Source organism: Pan paniscus, chromosome Y, assembly GCF_029289425.2.
Source record: "Pan paniscus chromosome Y, NHGRI_mPanPan1-v2.0_pri, whole genome shotgun sequence".
Classification (NCBI taxonomy): domain Eukaryota; kingdom Metazoa; phylum Chordata; class Mammalia; order Primates; family Hominidae; genus Pan; species Pan paniscus.
Window position 1 is genome coordinate 26,218,149 of NC_073273.2, and position 13,218 is coordinate 26,231,366.

General features: G+C 46.1%; 1 long non-coding RNA gene across 1 annotated transcript; it reads right to left on the reverse strand.

Moving 5' to 3' along the window:
* Positions 1 to 1,415: 1,415 nt before the first annotated feature.
* LOC134729857 (uncharacterized) lies at positions 1,416 to 12,501 on the reverse strand. The gene is made up of 6 exons (XR_010111354.1): positions 12,421 to 12,501; positions 7,774 to 7,935; positions 7,078 to 7,176; positions 5,306 to 5,467; positions 2,602 to 2,693; positions 1,416 to 1,478 (listed from the first exon to the last, which is right to left on the reverse strand). It is a non-coding gene; the product is annotated as an uncharacterized LOC134729857 (long non-coding RNA).
* Positions 12,502 to 13,218: the final 717 nt, after the last annotated feature.

Below are 13,218 nucleotides of genomic sequence, written 5' to 3' on the forward strand. Positions count from 1 at the left end.
AGGCATGGGGTACTGTAAATCAACAGATGGTAATGGGTGATGAGTCTGTTGATCAGCTCAGAACTATACGCTGAAGATACCAGGAAAAAAATTCATGACCCTGTTACTATTTATCCTTCTTTTAACTCAGTTTGACAGGGTCCAAGGGAGATTTATCCAGATTTTATCACCCCATTTGCAAGAAGCTGCTCAAAAGACTATTTCAAATTCTTGTGCCAGGAAAGTGATCATTCAGCTGCTTGCTTATGAAACTGTGAATACAGAATGTCAGGCAGAAATTAGATCTATTAAGGTAAAGGCAGATCTAAATGAGGAAAAAACTGTAAGTGAATATATTACAGCCTGTGATGGCAGTGAGGAGCCCTTATATGAGGCCAGCCTCCTTTCTCAGGCAATGGCTGGACTAAGGGTAACAAAAAACACATGAGTGTTCCCTGGATCTTGATATAATTGGGGACAGATAGGACATGCAAAAAGAGAGTGTACAAAGAGCCAAAAAAGGCAAAACTCAGGACCAGGCCCTGATTCAAAACAGGGCATTCCCAATTCAGGGTGGGTCATCCCTGACCCCAAACAGAGGATTCCCAGCCCAGTCTATCCCTGCACAAATGCAGAGCAATTGTCCCCCTCCACAGATAAAAGTGGGGCAGTAAATACATGCTGTACAAAAGCTGTATTCCTCATTCCTGGGGAGACTCCCAGGAAGATCCCAACGGGAGTTTACGGCCCATTGCCAAAGGACATGGTGGGACTTATACTTGGAAGGTCCAGCTTAAAATTAAAGGGAATTCAAGTACATACTGGGGTAGTGGGCTCTGATTGCCAGGGAGAAATTCAAATTGTTATCTCCTCCACTGTTCCCTGGAGTGCTAATCCAGGTGACAGAATAGCTCAGCTGTTGTTTTTACCATATGTTAAGATAGGAGAAAGCTCAGAAAAAAAGGAGGATGTAGAAGCACAAATTCAGCAGGCAAGGCTGCCTATTGGGTAAATCAAGTCTCTGACAATAGTCCTATTTGTAGGTCACTATTAAAGGAAAACAATTTGAGGCTCTGGTCGATACAGGAGCAGATGTGTCAATCATAGCATTTATCAATGGCCCCAAAACTGGCCCAAACAAAAGGCCCCAGTGGGTCTTGTTGGGATTGAGGATTTGGTTGTATCTCACCAGAAGAGAATCAACTTCTTGTCTGGGTACCCACAAGACATCTTAAGCTGTGCCAGGAGCCAGAATTCGAGGAAGAGGAAAAGACCTCAGAAAGTCCCTACACCCCCAGTTCATCAGATGGCTCAGATGAACATCTCTGTTGAGCAGATGGAAACCAGTAAAACTTACCAAGCAACTCCACCGACCTGGGGGCAGATGAAGAGACTAGCTCACACTGAAGAAGAGAACCTGCGGTCTCAGCACAAGCTGCTGACCACCAGTAATCTAATGGTAGCTATGATGGTGGTAATCTCCTTGGTGGTGAGTCTCCCTGCAGTGGGGCAGATCAAAATTACACTTATTGGACCTACATTGCATTCCCACCACTGATTAGGCCTGTTACAAGTTTAGATGCCCCAGTGGAGGTTATGTTAATGATAGTGTCTGGATGCCTGGACCAATAGATAACCAAGGTCCTACTCATCCAGAGGAGGAAGGAATGTTAATGAATGTTTCCATTGGTTATCACTTTCCTCCCATCTGCCTGGGGCCAGCTGCAGGATGTTTAAATTATGATAAACAACATTGGATGGTTTATGTCCCTGAACATAATGGATGAAAGACCTCTATTCATGTAATCAGTGGAAGAACATTTCAGTCTTTGGACACTATTAAATACCTTGAGCATGGCTATGTTATGACACATCATCAGATTAATAAACTTAAACCTAATAAGAAGTCCTGCACCAGGCAGGCCACTAAATGGTCTGAAAATCTAGAGGTGCTAACCTGGGAAGATTGTATTGCAAACAGCGCTGCAGCATTGCAAAATAATTCCATTGGAATCGTCACTGATTGGGCCCCTGGGGGTCACTTTGCCGTAAATTGTACCGGACACAGCAAAGATTTTGGAGAGGCTCCTTTGCAAACGACTTCCCAGATAATGCACTAAAATTATATAGAAGAATTGAAACAAATTGCCCTATTAAGTGGGAGGAGAATGGTATGGCTCCTCCAAAGCCAAAAATGATTGATCCAATTATAAGTCCAGAACATCCAGAATTGTGGAAATTAATGTTGGCTCAAACCCCAGTTGGGATTTGGAAAGGAGAATATAAAACAGAGACTCATAGTGAAAAACTTTGATTTGTTGTAGCCATGATCTCTAATCAGACAGTCCCATTGCAGAGTTGTGTTAAAACTCCTTTTATGTTAGCAGCAGGAAAAGTTAATATCCTACTTGACTCTCAAACCATATCATGCCTCAGCTGTCATATTTTTACCTGCATTAATTCTACCTTTAATAAAGATAACAGCACTTTACTGGTTAGGGCCTGAGAAGGAGTTTGGATACCTGTTTCCCTCAATAGACCTTGGGACGCCTCTTCCTCCATATATGTTATCACTGCAGTACTAAAAGAAATACTTAATAGACCAAAGAGATTCATATTTACCTTAATAGCTGTCATCACGGGCCTTATAGCGGTCACAGCTATAGCTGCTGCTGCTGGTGTAGCTTTGCATTCTTCTATTCAAACTGTGAGCTCTGTGGATAGTTGACAGAAAAATTTTTCCAAGCTTTGGAATTCCCAAAGCCAAATAGATCAAAAATTGGCAAATCAAATTAATGATCTTCATCAAACAGTAATTTGAATGGGTGGTCAGATTATGAGCTTGGAGCAGAGAATTCAAATGCAAAGTGATTGGAATACTTCTGATTTTTGTTTCCTCCTAGCTCTTATAATACCACTGAACACCACTGGGAGTTGATTAGACATCGCCTACCAGGAGAAGATAATTTAACATTAGATACTGCTAAACTGAAAAAACAATTTTTTGCAGCATCTCAGGCTCGTCTCAGCTTGTTGCCTGGAGCTGATATTCTTGCTAGAGCCACTGATGGCCTTTTTAACAATAATCCTTTAAAGTGAATTAAAACCATAGGTGGATCATCAACTGCAAATATTATTTTGGTTTGTGTCTGTTTGTGCTTTCTTTTTTTTTTTAGTCTACAGTTGCGGACAGCACCTTGGGAGAGAAGACAGACACCGTGAATGAGCTATGATAGCAATGGTGGTTATTAATTTTAAAAAAAATGGGGACAAAAAAGTGGGACATATGGAAAAGAGAGTTTCTGGGATGCCAGATGAGTTGGTCTCCCCTGTGTGAGACTCCCATGGGGAGCCATGGATGGTGTCTGAGGAGAAAAGTCTCCTTATTGCCTTCATGCCCTTATGCCTGGAGAGCATAACAGCTCAGCGGTATGCCACAGCTTGCTCAGGGAAATAACACTCCCTTGAAGCAGTGGAGTCTAATCAAATGTCTTGGCTTCTCCTGAAACCTACTCCCACCCATTTCAGTCCCGATAAGTTAAATACATTAAGTAGTTTAGACACACACCTTTGCTCAAGGAAATTCACAGAAACCGCCACTGCTATACATCCTATTGAATGACTCACGAGTTCTCCTTCACTGATTAATCCTTCCCCTCATCCCTTTCTACTCCTCCTATCTGCCCTATGAACAAAAAGCTTGTAAACCAATAAATTGGGTGGAGGCTGAGAGCTCCAGGCCATGAACAAGACTCCAATTCTCTGGTCCCCTGGACCTGCCTTTTAAACTCTCATTCTGTCTCTTTCTAATTCCTTTGTCTTCGGTGGACTCGGGGTACCTGCTGGGCAGTGTGGGGCTGGTTTCCCAACAATGCTGTCAAGTGATTTTTTTCTCTCTGGGTATAAGGAATTGCACAGACAGCCTCTGAGACACTGTCTCAACCTCATCGGCACCCATGAGAGGCCAGTTCAAAGTGTGAGAACGTGTCTCCAAGGTGGACTTGCCTTTCTTGTGGTTCTTGCTTGTCTGAGAGAGCCCCTGTGAGGCCCAGGATGAAGGGAGGCCGTGAGATTAAGGGCCTGGCCATCTTTTGCTGACACCTGCCTCTGCGGTCTTAGATATGATTCTATCATCCAAAGAACACTGAACAACACAACAGACTATATCCTGATCCCCGTGGGATCTGGTCCTTGCACACACATTCTCTTTCAGGAATAGAGTCAGAAGAGCAGTTTCCAGCCACTACCTAACAGTATTGAAATGTGTACTCCTCCAGTGGGACGAGACCATGGAGGCTGCCCATGGGGCCCTAAGGTCGAGATGTTTAGGGTCTCACAGTGGGTTTTCACAGGTAGCCATTTTCCCGATATGACGCCAGCTTTGCCTGTGCATTTTCTTCTGCCTAGGCAGGCTGACATCTCTGACAGCTGGGTGCTTGAACCTGCCCCAAGAATGTGCATGTGCTAGTTTCAGGGCACCAGGCCTGACGGTGAGTTCTGGCTAGCCTTATAATGTCACTGTTGCCTAGCAACAAGTTCCTGCGGCTTGGCAGAGAAAGAGACCTGCTCGGAGGTGCATTGGCGGTGGACTCTCCCCTGTCTTTTCTGTGGGATCCACAGGATAGTCCCATGATCCTATGAGAGGGCAGATGTGAGCCAGCCTTGAAGAAATGTCAACCACGATCAGAGGGCTTATGGGAGTCAGCCTGAAGAAACATCAACCACAGCCCCACAAATAAACTGCAAAATCTCTAAGGATCCAAAAGGATCTGCAGAATTCCTCAGGCCAGCCTAGAGGTTGTATGGGTTTTGAAACTTACGCCAATGTGATTTCTAGGTACAGCCTGCCTGTGTTCCCTGGGGTTGCTGTCTCTCAGGTGGGGCCTCCTGCAGAACCATGCAACCTCGGGATCTGCCATGCTGTGTGTTTCCGTGGGTGTGTTGCGAGTGTTTGACGTCGAGTGTGTGTGGCATTGTGTGTGTGTGTGTGCCTGTAAGTGGGGTCTGCTTAAAGGAATGGGGCTAACACACTTCAGTGCTTCTTGTTTTTAGCCTCACTAACTTTTGGTGGCCTGTCTCTGCGGCTATGCTTGGGCTGCATGGCTCCGTGTTATTTTTCTGTAGATCCTGAATCCCCAGTGAATTTGGAGGTGGGCCAAGACCTGCCAGCATCCAAAATCACCTCCCCCTGCAGAAAAAAAAACCACTCTTCTAGAAGACGAGCACACCACACCAAAAACCAGGTATCTCTCAGTGTTTCCTTCATCTTGAGGACAACGCAGGGAGAGACACTAGCAGATCTGTCTGCAAGGCCACTTGGATTAACCTCGAATTTGGTTCCCAGCTGCGCACATGCTTCACATCATGAGGGGGGCACTTCTCCATCTTCTTGGGATTTTATCCTGGAACATAGAGTGTGAGCAGCAATAAGGTCACATGGGGTGAGGATACAATCTGCTGAATGGAGAATGGGTTCCAGCAACTTCACCTGCAAAAATAAATAAATAAATAAATAAAGACAGATGACACAAAAGGTGCTTCTAACTCCATCCCAACATTCCCTTAATTTCAAAAGCAGTCCACACTATGGCCCAGAATTCAGGTGGGAGTATTTCAACGTGCAAAGAATATTTGGAGGGCAAATTGGGGCCATTCTGGCAAACTCCCAATGTGAGAACTTTCATACCCAGAGCCAAATGGGAGTGGGATGGATTGGTGCTGGGTAGGATGTGGCCTCTACACTTGCCTCTTCTTTTTCTGACTTCCATGTTTCTCTCCAGCCTAGGGTTTCCTGTGTCTGGCTCAATGACTTCCACACTAAATGTTTCTCAGTTCATGAGAATGACCCTCATGGGAATCCATAGCATGAACGTTTTCTTCTAAAAATTCTCAATTGTTATTGACTGGGCAGCTCTGGTACTTTAACAACCATTAATTCCTGTTACAGCAAACAAGGAAACACCTATTCTCCCCCTTCTGTCGGAATGCTGCATGATTCCTGTAGGATGAGAAGCTGGCAGCTGTGTCTGGCTTTTGCCTGGTAAACTAGCCTCTGTTTCATTTCATCTGCATAGCCTTCTCATAGTGGAGGGGCTCTTGCATTGTTCTGTTGCTGGATAGGAATGCCTCTTCCCACCAATTATTTAGCTGCCAGAGATATCAGAGAGCAGAAGGGACTTTGCGTCATCTGGCTGCACTCCAGATTGTGGATTGTTGTATTGTTGTGGGAGCTGAAGTTGTTTGCACTTTGCAGGAGTCTTTGGGGTCCTCTGACAGGAATCATTGAACATTGCTTGGACTCTGGCAAAAGGCATCTCGTTGTTTCAGGTGAGCTTTGATTTTTCTTTGCTTTCATGGAGAATTCACAGTGCTCCTCAACAGCACTACTGTACACTGTTTTTAGGCTTGCCGTCACCACAGACAGCCTCTGAGATGGTGTCACATCCTCATATGCACCCATGAGGGGCAAGTTCGAGGTATGAGAACAGTGTTGATCTTATACTTGCCTTGTCTTGCTTCCTGCCTTTCCCAGAGAGCCTATGCAAGGCCCTAGATGAAGGGAGGCAGAGAGGTCAAGAGCCTTGTCATCTTTTGCTGACACCCACCTCTGGGATCTCAGGTCTGCTGCTATCACCCAAAAAACCCCTCCAGAACACACCAGACTATATATCAATCCCTATGGGACCCAATTCTTTCACACAGCCTCCTTTGGGAACGGAATCAGAAGAGCAGTTTCCATGACCACTTCATGGTCTCGAAATGCCTCCTCCTCCAGTGGAACACAACCATGGAGATGGCTTGAATAACCCCCAAAGTTGAGACTTTTAGGGTCCTGCAATGGGTTTCACAGGCAGCTTATTTCCTGATACCAGACCGACTCTGCCTCTGCCATTTTCCTCTGCTTAGGCAGGCTGACGGGTCTGAGAGCCAACGCCCAAGCCTGCCTCATTAATGTGCATGCACTAGTCTCAGGGCGCCAGGCCTGATTGTGAGCTCTGGCTAGCTTCACAATGAATGCCACCTTTGCCTAGCGACAAGTCCCTGCAGCTTGGCAGATAAAGAGACTTCCGTGGAGGTGTGTCAGCAGTGGACTCTCACCTGTCTTCTCTGTTGGATCCATGGGATAGTCCCATGATCCCAGGAGAGGGCAGACATGAGCCAGCCGGAAGTAACATCAAACAGAGCCCCAGGAATAAACTGTGAAATCCATGAGAATACAAAACAATCTGCAGAATTCCTCAAACCTGTTTAGACTTCGTAGGGTTGAGTCTTTTTGAAATTGCTCTACTGTGATATCCAGGTATACTGGCTGTGTTCCCCGAGGTTGCTCTTTCCCAAATGGGGCTTCCTGCAGAACCACACAGCCTCAGGAGCTGCCAGCCTGTGTGTTTCTGTGAAAGTATTGAGAGTGTTGGATGTCTGCGTGTGTGTGTGTGTCTGTGTGTGTGCATGTTAGAATATAAGTGGAGTATTCTTAAAGGAATGTGGCTAACACATTTTAGCACTTCTTTTTTTTGAGTCTCCCAACTTTTTGGTGGCCTGTCTGTACAGCACTGCTTGGGCTGTGAGGCTCCATGTTCTTTAGTTTTCTGTGGATCATAAATCCCCAGTGAATTGGGAGGCAGGCTGAGACCCACCAGTGTCAAACTCACCTCCCACTCCAAAAGAAAGCCACTCTTAGAAAAAAGGGGAGCACACCACATGAAAAAACAGTCATCTCTGAGTGTTTCATTGTCCTGCAGCCAATGCAGGGAGATACACTAGCACTCCTGTCCATAGGGCCCTTGAATTTACCTCAAATTCAGGTCCCAGCCAAGCAGTTACTTCACATCATAAGGGGGCAATACTCCATCGTCTTGGGTTTTCATTTTGGGACATAGAGTGTGAGCAACAATAAGGTCAGACAGGGGTGAGGATACAATCTGGTGGGAACTGGATGAGATCCCACAACTTCAACTGCAAAAAAATAAAGACAGATGACACAGAAGGTACTTCCAACTCCATCCCAACATTCCCTTAATTGCACAAGCAGTCCACACCATGGCCCAGTGTTCAGATGAAAGTATTCCAATGTGCAAGAAATATTTGGGGTGCAAACCGGGGTCATCCTGGCAAACTCTCAATTTGCAGGCTTTCATACTGGGAGCAAAATGGGAATGAAATGGTTTGATAGTAGATGGGAAGTGGCCTCCACACTTGCCCCTTCTTTCTCTGACTTCCATGTTTCTTGTCAGTGTAGGGTTTCCTATGTCTGGCTCAATGACTTCCACAATACATGTTTCTCAGTTCACAGAGAATGACCCTAATGGGAACCCATTGCATGAGTGTTTCCTTCTAAACACTTTCACAATTTAATGACTGGGCAGCTTTGATACTTTTAAAACCATAAATTCCATCATAGCCACCAACAAGGAAACTCTTGTTTTTTTTTCACTTCTATTGGCATTCTGCATGATTCCTGTAGGGTGAGAAGCACTCAGCCCTGTCTGGCTTTTGCCTGGTAGTCTAGCCTCTGATTTTTTTCATCTGCACAGTCATCTTATTGAGCAGGTATTCTTTCATTGGGCTGTGGCTGGATGGGACTGCCTCTCACCAAAGATTATTTTGCTTCCCAGGATTTCAAAGAGCAAAAGGGACTTTGAGGAGTCTGGCTGCACTCCAAGTTTCGACCTGTTGTCTCATGGTGGGGGCTGAAGTTGTTTGCAATTTGCAGGAGGCTTTTGGGTTCTCTGACAGGAAGCATTGAACATTGCTTAAACTCCAGCTCAGTGCAGCTCATTCTGTCCGGTGAGCATTGATTTTTCTTTGCTTTTATGGGCAATCCACAGTGTCCTTCAACAGCTCTACTGGACGTCATTTTCAGGCTTGCCATCATCAAAGATGACCTCTGAGACGTGGTCTCTACCTCATCTTCACCCATAAGAGGTCAGTCCAAGGTGTGAGAATATGGTTCAAACTTTGACTTGCCTTTTTCATGGTTCCTGCCTTTCTCAGAGAGCCCCTGCTAGGCATAGGATGATGGAGGTAGTGAGGTCAAGAGCCCAGACATCTTTGCTAAAAAATGCCTCTGGGGTCTCAGGTATGATGCTGTGACCCAAAGAACCATCAACAACACACCAGACAGACTATATGCCAATCACCATGGGACCCGATTCTTGCAGACACACATTCTCTTTTGGGAATGGATTTCAAAGGGCAGTTTTCAGTGACCACCTCAGAGTCTTGAAACACCTCATCCTCCATCAGGACACGACCACAGAGATGGTCCAAATGAGCCCTGAGGTCGAGGCTTTTATTGTCCTGCCATGGGTCTTCACAGGCAGCCTTTTTCTTGATACCAGGCCAGCTCCGACTGTACCATTTTCCTCTGCTTAGGCAGGCTGAACGCTGTTACAGCAAGACACATAAGCCTGTCTCAGGAATCCACATAAGCTAGTCTCAGGGCACCAGTCCTGAGTGTGAACTCTGTCTAGAGTCACAGTGAATGTCACTGTTGCCTAGCGACAAGTCCCCGCGGCTTTGTGGAGAAGACTCCCAAGGAGGAGACCTCCATGGAGGTTCATCGGCTGAGGTCTCTCACCTGTCTACTCTGTGAGATCCACAGGATAGTCCCATAATCCTAGGATAGGGAGGACGTGAGCCAGCCTGAAGAAACATCAAGAAGAGCCCCAGGAATAAGCTGCCAAATCCCTAAGGATCAAAAAACATCTGCATGCTGTCTAGATGTTGGAAGGGTGTCTTTTTGGAACTTGTCTTATCTGTGATATTTAGGTACAGCCCATCTCTTTTCCTTGGAGTTACTTTGTCTCAGATGGGGCTCCCTGCATAATCCTTCAGCCTGAGGAGCTGACAGGCTATGTGTTTTTGTGGGAGTGTTGCAAATGTTGGATGTCTGCCTGTGTGTGTGTTATTGTGTGTTTGTGTATCTGTGTGTGTGTGTGTGCCATTAACTGGAGTCTGCTTAAAGGAATGTGGCTAAAGCACTTCAGTGTTGTTTTTTTTTTTTTTTTTTTTTTTGAGTATATTAACCTTTCGGTGGCCTGTCTCTGTGGCTCTTTTGGGCTGTCGGGCTTGTGTTATTTATTTTTCTGTGAATCATGAATCCTCAGTGATTTTGGAGGTGGGCCAAGCCTGCCGGTGACCAAGGTATCTCCCCGTGCAATAAAAGCCACTCTTCTAGAAAGAAGAGGAGCACACCATACCAAAAAAACAGACATTTCCCGATGTTTCATTTTCCTGCAGCCAACCAGGGAGAGAAACTAGCAGTCTGGTCCTCAGGGCCCCTATATTTACGTCGAATTCAGTTCCCAGCTGATCAGGTGCTATACATTGTGAGGGGACACTCCTCCCTCATTTTGGGATTTCATCCTGGGACATAGAATATGAGCAGAAATAAGGTCAGATAATGGTGAGGATATAATCTGGTGACAAGGGGAAGGGGTCCCGCAACTTCACCTGCAAAAAGATAAAGACAAATGACACAGAAGGTGTTTCCAATTCTATGCCCGCATTCCCTTAATTGCACAAGCGGTCCACACCATAGCCAGGAGTTCAGGTGGCAGAACTCCTACATGCAAGGAACATGTGGAGTGCAAATTGACGCCATCCTGGCAAACTCCTGATTTAAGGGCTTTCATACCTAGAGCCAAATGGCAGTGGAATGGATTGATGCTGGGTGGGATGTGGCCTCCATACTCCCCACTTCTTTTCCTGACTTCCATGTTCCTGGTCAGCCTAGGGTTTCCTGGGTCTGGCTAAATGACTTCCACACTAAACGTTTCCCTGTTGCTTGTGAATGACCCTCAGTGGAATCCACTGCATGAGCGTTTTCTTCCAAACACTGTCACGTTTTAATGACTAGACGGTTTTGATACTTTAAAACGATAAATTCCCATTTCAGCCACCAACAAGGAAACTCTTATTCTACCACTTCTATCAGAGGCCTGCATGATTCCTGTAGGAGGAGAAGAAGGCAGCTGTGTGTACATTTTACCAGGTAATCGAGGCTCTGTTTCATTAAATCTGCATGGCTCTCTCACTGTGGAGGGGCTCATTCATTGAGCTGTTGCTGGATGGGACTGCCTCTCACTACAGATTGTATAGCTTATCAGGGTTTCAGAGAGCAAAAGGGACTTCGAATAGGCTTACTGTGCTCCACATTTTGCTCTATGGTCACATTTTGGGGGCTGAAGTTGCTTGCACTTTACAGTAGGGTTTTGGGTCCCCTGACAGAAATCATTGAACATTGCTTGGACTCCAGCACAAGGCAGCTTGTTTCCTCAGGCAAGCCTTGTTTTTTTCTTGCTTTCATGGAAAATCCACAATGCCCCTTAACAGCACTGCTGGACACAATTTTCAGGCTTACTATCACCACAGATGGCCTCTGAGACACTGTGTCAACATCATCTGCACCAAGGAGAGACCAGTGTGAGGTGTGAGACAACTGCTCCACCTTGGGCTTTCCTCGGTCATGGTTCCTGACTTTTCCAGGGAGCCCCTGTGAGGCCCAGGGTGAAGGGAGGCCATGAGGTCAAGCTCGGGCATCTCTCACTGATGCCCACCTCTGGGCTTTCAGGTGTAATTCTATCACCCAAAGAACCCCAACAACACAACAGATTCTATTCCAATCTCTATGGGACCTAATTCTTACGCACAGCCTCTTTCAGGAATACAGCCAGAAGAGCAGTTTCCAGCGACCACCTCACAGTCCTGAAGTGCCTCCTCCTCCAGTGGGACCCAACTACGGAGATGACCCAAAGGGGCCCTGAGGTTGAGACTTTTAGAGTCTCACAGTGGGTTTTCATAGGCATCATTTTTCCTGATACCAAGGCGTCTCTGCCTGTAGCATTTTCCTCTGCTTAGTCAGGCTGAGAGCTCTGACATCTGGGCACCAGAGCCTGCCTCACGAATGTTCATGAGCTAAGCTCAGGGAACCATTCCTGATTTTGAACTCCAGAGGAGACCTCTGTGGAGGTGCGTTGGTGGTGCACTCTTTGCCTGTCTTCTCTGTGGGATCCACAGAATAATCTCATGATCCTATGAGATGGCAGATGTGAGCGAGCCTGAAGAAATGTCAAGCAGAGCCCTAGGAATAAACTGCAAAATCCCTAAGGATCCAAAAGCATCTGCAGGATTCCTCAGGACTGCCTAGATGTTTTAGGGGTGTGTCTTTTTGAAACTTGCCCCTCTGATATTTTTAGGTAAAGCCCACCTGTGTTCCCTGGGATTGCTCTCTCCCAGGTAGGGCTTCCTGCAGAAACATGCAGCCTCAGAAGCTGTCAGGTTCTGTGTTCCTTTGGGAGTGCTGTGAGTGTAGGATTTCTGTGTGTGTGTGTGTGTGTGTGTGTGGCATTGTGTGTTTGTGTCTGTGTGCCTGCAAATGGAGTCTGCTTAAAAGAGTGTGGCTAACACACTTCAATCCTCTTTATTTGAGTCCCTCACCTTTTCTTTTGGTTGCTTGTCTGTTTGGCTCTGCTTGGGCTCTGGGGCTCCATGTTTTTTTATTTTTCTGTGGATCATGAATACGCAGTGTCTAAATCACCTTCCCCTGCAAAAAAACAAAACAAAACAAAACAAAACACTCTTCTAGAAAGAAGAGGAACACACCACACCAACACACCAAAAAGCAGACATCTCCCAGTGTTTCATTGTCCTGCGGTCAACCCAGCAAGGGACACTAGCAGTCCTGTCCGCAGGACCAATTGAATTTACCTTGAATTCGGTTTCTAGCTGAGCAGGTACTTCAGGTTAAAGGGGCACTCCTCAATTGTCTTGGGATTTCATCCTGGGACATAGAGTGTGAGCAGAAATAAGGTCAGATAGGGGTGAGAATACAATCTGGCGAGGAGTGGTTGGGTCCTGCAATTTCAACTGCAAAAAAAATATGAAGACAGATGACACAGAAGGTGCTTCCAACCCCATCCCCCTATTCTGTTAATTGCACAAGCAGTCCAACCATGACCCGGCATTCAGGTGGAAGTAATCCAACATGCAGGGAACATTTTGAGTGCAAATTGGGCCCATCCTGGCAAAGTCTGGATGTATGGTTTTCATACCCATAGCCAAATGGAACTGGAATGGGTTAATACTGGGAGGGGTGTGGCCTCCAAACTGGCCTCTTCTTTTCTTGACTTCCATGTTCCTCATTGGCCTAGGGTTTCCTGGGTCTCCACCCAATGACTTCCACAGTAAATTTTCCCAATTCTCGAGAACCACCCTCACGGGAATCCATTGCATGAG